Raw genomic sequence first — 7703 nt, forward strand, 5'->3', positions numbered from 1 at the left:
TAATCACTTTTAGAAATCCTTACTGTTTGCCGCAAACATCCTTTTTTTTTTTTCTTTTTTTTTGGAGCGGTCCTTTGAACAAAATAATTTTTGTGTGCCATTTGGCACAGACACTTAGTGGACCTGTACTTAGAGGCATTACCATCTAGTTACGTTATGGGATATCACTAGCGTTTGCCAAGACATCATTAACCGACACCCGCCGATCCAGAAAATGAGCGACTTCAGCTTATTCCCTGCACTACGACGCTCCTTGCCCTAGGGCTATGTTGTAGTTCTCCTTTATTCTGAGGACCTCTGGGGGTCCCGGCAGTCAGACCCTCACAATGTGTAGATGATAGTATATCCCAGCAATATGCTATCACTTAGTAATGTGGTAAAGCCCCTTTAGATTTATTGTCCCATTAAGACAACCCCCTGTCTGTATGGCCCAAATCCCTACTGTCTTCTGCTCCATAGAGCAGGACTAGCATTCACTTTTCTCTGTAGAGATGAATAGGACTCTCAGAAGGAGCGGCGAGCATGGGGGAAGTTTTGCTTGTGACGTTTTTAATGCTCAGTTTTGAACCCTTTCCCAGTCAGGGACGTATCGCATATGTCCTGGCAGGGAAGAACTTCAGTAGCCAAGGACGTATCTGGTAGATCCTTGCTACAAGTATCTCTAGCACTGGATAGCTCGCGGCTAAACCCACAATCATGGTCTTGTTTTATAAAGTCAAAAATCTTGACTCTGCTGAATGAACTTGTCCAAACTTCCAAGCTAGAGCGGGCTGAAGTGAGAGCTGCATAGACTTGCATCTCCCACTTCAGCCAGTGTGGGGGAAGAGAGAAGAGCCAGTGGGGGGCCGTGCTGACACCATGCAGGGAGAGGAGGAGGATCTGTGATCGTCCTCCTGTCCCTGTATGGCTGTAGATGACCCCTGGGGTGGGGAATAACAGGAACCCTTTTTCCATCAGAGAGCATATTTGCGCTGTGATTGTCACATATAGTGCCCCCCCCCCCCACAAAAAATCAGTGAGATGATGAGCAGCTGCTCATCTAATCACCCATCTGTGCCTAACTAGGCCATTTATTGACTCTACGACCCAGACATTTACCAGCATCCAGATCGTGTCATCAAGCACACAACCGTATTTTTGTCCTCCCGTAAATACTGGCGTAAATACGGGTCCTTGGTCACACGTATTCGACCCGTATTGCACAAGTATTTACGGACCCGTGCCCGTAAATAGGGGTCCAGTGTCACCCGTATTCCACCCGTATTTACTGGCACGTTTTCGCTGCAAAATTGCACTGCACTAATCGGCAGCCCCTTCTCTATCAGTGCATGATAAAGAGAAGGGACCGCCCTTTCCGCAGTAAAAGAAATTCAAACTTACCCGGCCATTGTTTTGGTGTCTTGACATCCAGTCCGACCTCCCTGGATGACGCGGCGGTCCATGTGACCGCTGCAGCCAGTGATTGGCCTGTGATTGGCTGCAGCGGTCACATGGGCTGAAATGTCATCCCAGGAGGCCGGACTGCAGGAAGAAGAGTTCTGGGTAAGTTAACTTCTAATACTATTAACTCCAGCGGTAGTCACTGTCCCAGGTGCTGAGAGTTACTGATGATCAGTTAACTCTTTCAGCACCCTGGACAGTGACTATCACCTGACGTCGCCTAGCAACGCTCCCGTAATTACAGGAGCCCCATAGACTTCTATGGGCCTGCCCGTGCCGTAATTACGGCCTGAAATAGGACATGTTCTATATTTTTCAACGGCACGGGCACCTTCCCGTAAGCATACGGGGAGGTACCCGCGGCCAATAGTCTATGGGCCCGTAATTACGGGCGTTTTTACGTTCGTGTGCATAAGGCCTTAAGTCGCACTAAGCACTCGCCCCCCCTCCCCCCCCCTACACAAATATCAAAGTTTATACATTTTGTACTGTCCCTATCCTGTTTGTATCCGATTTTGAGCATAAAATCTTTTGGCCGCTTCTCTAGCGATACTCGTTAGATGCTACAGTCATGGCGATAAACATTTATTACTTGAGAAGAATGTCGGATTAATTTCTGTCAGTCGTAAATGACAGTTTCACCCACTGACTGTCGCCCTAAATGATGGTTTCCAATTAGTTCCACTGTTGTATGTGCTTCTTTAACGTACCGCGCAGTGAACATGTGGCGCGTATGAACTCCTCACATCTTAGTTTTATGCAGAGTAGACTTTCTTGTTCGCCTTTTAGTCGCAAAGTTTCATTATTGTGCAATTTTTGCTTATACTTGTTTGAGACAAAGTTGCATGGAGGTAGTTGTTCATATAAATTATTAAAGAGGCTCTGTCACTAGTTTAGTAATGCCCAATCTCCTAACTAATCTAATAGGCGCTGTCACGCTGATAATTCCAGTGAAAATCATGTCCCAAAACGTTTATTATTTTAAAAGTTATGAGCTAATTTCTAAATATGCAAATGAGGCGATACTAGCCAAAGGGGTGGTAATGCTGCTCTCTCTGTGGGCGGAGTATGTGTTGTCTGTATGCAGCTGTCCAATCCGCATCATACAGCTTCTCCCTTTCCATGCACAGCGTGATCTCCGCCTCAATCGCGAGATCACGCTTTTACACTTCTGGTCGCATGCTCCTTCAGCACATTGCTTAGGTGCTCATCCGGGGACCGTTCACACAGTTTTTTTGCAGGCAGAAAATTTTGATCTGCCTGCACGCCGCTTGACGCGTTTTTCGAGGCATCTTTCGCCCACGGCCATTGAGTGCCGCAGGCAAAAAACGCAGCGAAATACGCTTTCTCTGCCTCCTATTGATGTCAATGGGAGGTCAGAGACGTAAATGCCCGAAGATAGGGCATGTCGCTTCTTTTTCGGTTTTTCCGTTCGTGGGAAAAAACGCCTCAGTCTCACATTCAAATCAATGGGAGGCATTTTCGGACGTTTTCTTGACGCGTTTTCTGACGCGGTTTCCACATCAAAACTCTGTGTGAACTGGCCCTAACTCTCCCATCCTTTCAACCTTGAAACAAACAGTTGCAGCAGTGTCCTCACACCCGCAGGTATTGCCACAGTATGACTGACATTATGGCACCCTTCAAAGAGACATTTAAGTAAATCTCCACCTTTTAACACCGTGTAACCTTAGGTCCAACATTCTGTTGTGAATTATTTTATAATATCGCTTTATAGCAATCCATCTTTCTCCAAATCCCCCTATAGCTGGTGTAGTGTACTGAGAATATGTTGCTGTTTGTGGACTCCAGGCTCAAGGGAGCTTTTTTAAAAAAAATGAAAACACTATACTCTAAGGCCTCATGCATACGACCGTAGCCATGTGCACGGCTGTGATTTTCGGGTCGGCCGGCCACGGAGTGTCATCCGCGAGCCGCCCCCAAATCGCGGGCCGTGCACATGGCCATATTAAGACATGTCCGTTCTTTCTGCGGTGCGGGCTCCTGGGCCATGCATGGACCGTGGAAACCACGGTCGTGTGCATGGCCCCATAGGAATGAATGGGGCCGCAATTCTCCTGTGGATTTTCGGGGGAATTGCGGCCGCAAAAGCACGTTCGTGTGCATGGGGCCTAACATACTATTACTTTTCAGGTTGTGCTGTGTACACTGAGTGCACGGTCAGCAGTCATTTCATTATTATCAGAGGGCAGATTACCAGGAAAGGTAAAGCCGTGTTCACATCAGCATTTGCTTTGCGTTCATGGGTTCCTTTGCAGCTTTCTGTCAGGGGAACCCATGTAGTAGTCGACTACGCTATTGTTTCTGCTAAAAAAAAAACGTTTGCCTTTCCATTCATAGGTTCCTCCAACAGAAAGCTGCAATGGAACCCATGAACCGAAAAGCAACTCTGATGTGAACAGGCCCTAACAACTCCGTCATAAAGCTGGAGGCAGATGACACAGGATGACGCCATGGACAATAGGTCACTACAGAGACAGCACACCTCCCCCTCCTCCCCGCAGTGACCACTGCACATGTCATAGAGCATGCCCACAACATTCTACCATAGAAGTGAATGACTCGTTTCCTGTCTTCGTTTTCTTGTACCCCAGTGACCTGCTGTAAAGCAAATCTCTGGTACTGCTGTAAAGCATCTGTGGCCCTCTTGTGAAAAAATAATAATTCAAGAAAATAAAAAAAATCCTCTTTCATAATTTAGGGTTTTTTTGTTTGTTTTTTACCAGAGAACTGCTGTTTTAAGATAGAGATTGTGCAGAGAGGAGAAAGTGTATAAAGAAATTAAGCAGAATTGTGGAGCCCCCCGTCCTGACTAGCGCTCGAGGACAAGTGACCTACAAATGAGGTTCTGTGCCGGCGGAGTGGTCGCTCCTGCTTCCTTTCAATTAGCTTTGATAACATTCACAAAAGGAAGACGCCGATCACCGCTGGAGTCTTCAATAGTCTCCGAATATATGACAACAAGCTATGGCGCGGACTGTCAGATCCAATTACTGGGCTCGATTACAGAGAGTGACTCTCGTACTGTGATAATACCTCGCACGGGACTGCTTCAAGTAATATGTTAGACAAAGACGGTGCAACCATCTGCTCCTCTCATGCTGTACATCATCCCCAATTATAGTTTCATTTTTTCAAATTTTTTGACATTCACAACAACTGCGAGGATCTGCCCCTCTGTGTGCTGACGTGTCAAATTACTTACCTGTTCTAAAATATGGAATTTCCTTAGGAGACATCTCAGGTTTTGTTTAGTAGCCCCCACATATCCGGGATCTCTGGTCTACTGGATCCGCATATAATACACATCAAAGAAAAAATCCCACTGACGTGTCTGTAAATAATAATTGCAGAAACATCAAGTTTATACAGAGATGAGCGGCGCTACTTAGGCCCTGCTTATCTCTTCGTTTTATATATATATATATATATATATATATATATAAATAAAATTATAATTTTTTGTTTCAATGTCAGACTGATAAACCAGATAATGTGATAAGATATTCACCCAATCCCATCAGGTGCAGTGTATGGACAAAAGTATGTGGACACCTGATCACACACCTGTATGAGCTTGTTGGACATCCCGTTCCAACACCTTTGGCGATAATATGGTGGTCCCCTTCGGCAATTGCAACACACTCCACTCTTCTGGAAAGACTTTGCACAAGATTTTGGAGTGTTTCTGTGGGAATTTTTGCCCGTTCAGCCAAAAAAACATTTGTGAAGTCAGACACTGATGTAGGAGGAGAGGACCTGGCTCACAATTGGCGTTACAATTCATCCCAAATGTGTTGGATAGGGTTGATGTAAGTGCTCTGTGTAGCCATTTGAGTTCCTCCACAACTAACTCCTCACCCATGTCTTTATCAACCTTGCTTTGTGCACAGTCATGTTGGAACAGGGAAGAGCCGAAACTGGAAATAAAGGGCCTATCCCAAACCCTGAAAAATAGCCCAGGACCATTATCACTGTTTTACCAAATGTTGCAGTAGGCACTATGTATTCTGGTAGGGAGCATTCTCTTGGCACCCGTCAAACCCAGATTCCTCCATCAGACTGCCAGATAGTGAAGCGTGATTCATCACTCCAGACAGTGGCGTAACTACCACTGTAGCAGCCAAAGTGGCTGCTACAGGGCCCATGGCATGAGGGGGCCCTTGCTGCCAACCGGCACACCCCCCCCCATGCCCGGTGGCGCCGCTATACCACACTCAATAGTATCTACATCCTTAGGACGCAGATACTATTGAACACTATGACAGAGCAGGGAGGTATCTCAATGCTCTGCCGTTGGCTACAAGCCTGCGCAGGCCGGGGTGATGAAGTCACTGGATCATGCCGGTCTACGCAAGGATCCTGTGTAGAAGCTCCGTTCGTCGCAGGAATGGGACCTAGGTGAGTAAACTTTGTTTTCTTTTATTTGTTTGGGGGGCGCTATCTACAGGGGGGGGCTGTATGACGCGATCTACAGGGGGGCTGTATGGCTGTCTACATGGGGGCTGTATAGCACGTTCTACAGGGGGGGCTGTATGGCAGAACTTGGGGGGGGGGTACTATCTACAGGGTGGCTGTGTGTGGCACCCAGGGGAGGGGGGACACAGTCAAAAGTTTTCTATGGGGCCCAATCTTTCCTAGTTACGCCCCTGACTCCAGAAAAAAAACGCTGCTCCAGAGTCCAGTGGTGGCGTGCTTTACACCGAGCCAGCCGACACATGGCATTGTGATCCTAGGATTGTGTGCAGCGACCACCAAAACCCATTTCAAGTAGCTCTGGAGGTACAGTACTTGTTCTGATGTCACTTCCAGGGGCATTTTAACCCCTTCACGCACCCAGACGTGCTATTACGTCCGGGTGTGGGGGATGATGTTTGGAGCGTGCTGGACTAACAGCCGGGAGCAGCGATCGCGTTGTTCCCGGCTGTTTAACCCCTCAATCGCGACCGCAGCATCTGAGGCGTTGAAAAGAGGGAGGGTGGCCCCCTCGGACAGCTCATTACCCCCCCCCCATCTCTAACCAGTGAGATCGGGGGTTGATAACTGTTGTTATGGCAGTCCATGGGCCTAATGAAGGCCCCCCAGGGCTGCATTCACTCGGCCTCTGTTAAGCCCTTAACAGAAGCCTGTAAAAATAAGGATATACTGCAATAGGTTAGTATTGCAATATATTGTATCAGCGATCGCTGGTTCAAATCCCCTTGGGGGGCTAATAAAGTGTGTGAAAAAAAAAAGTGAAAACATTTTTTAGTAGTGAAAAAAAAATAACAAATATTAAAATTTACGGAACACCGTAAAAAAAAAAAAAAAGTAAGATGCCAAAATTGCTGTTTTTCGGTCACCTTAGCTCTCAGAAAAAATTTAATAAAAAGTGTTCAAGAAGTTCTACGTACAGATAAAAACCACAGCTCGTCCCGCAAAAAATAAGCCCTCACACCGCTCAATCGGTGAAAACATAAAAAAAGTTATGGCTCACATAATGTGGCGACACAAAACATCATTATTTTTTTTTTAACAAAAAGTTTATTATCAATAAAACTATTAAAATATAAAAACTATATAAATTTGGTATCACCGTAATCGTATTGAGCCACAGAATAAAGATAAGTTCTTGTTTTTACCACACGGTGAAAGCTGTAAAAACGAAACCCAAAAAACTATTGAGGAATTGCATTTTTTTCCAACTTCAGCCCCCAAAGAATTTTTTTTTCAGTTTCCCAGTACATTATATGGAACTATAAATAGTACAAAAGAAACTACATCTCCTCCCGCAAAACAATAAGCCCTCACACCACTCTACTGATGGAAAAATAAAAAAGTTATGGCTCTTGGAATGCGGGGAGTGAAAAACGAAAAATCAAAGAATGGCTTCGTCCCGAAGGGGTTAAAGGTCTGTAATGAGTGATACATCTCAATATGCTTGAGCAGTTGGCGGCCCGGCACTGAGTTTACGTGGTCTACTGCTTCGTGGCTGAGCTGTTATTATTTCTAGACACTTCCACTTCACAATAATAACACAGGTGACCAGGGCAGAACTAGCAGATCAGAAATTTCACAAACTGTAACGTTTGTCTATAGAGATTGCATGTCTGTGCGCTCTATTTTATGCACCTGTTTTCAATGGATGTGCCTCAATAATTAGGAGGGGTGTCCACATACTTTTGGCCATATAGTGTATCATTCTCTAAGCAGTACAGCCTTTTTAACACTAGAGGGCACGTTGGGTCTTTGTCATAAATGGC

Source organism: Rhinoderma darwinii, chromosome 6 (assembly GCF_050947455.1).
Source record: "Rhinoderma darwinii isolate aRhiDar2 chromosome 6, aRhiDar2.hap1, whole genome shotgun sequence".
NCBI classification, from domain to species: domain Eukaryota; kingdom Metazoa; phylum Chordata; class Amphibia; order Anura; family Rhinodermatidae; genus Rhinoderma; species Rhinoderma darwinii.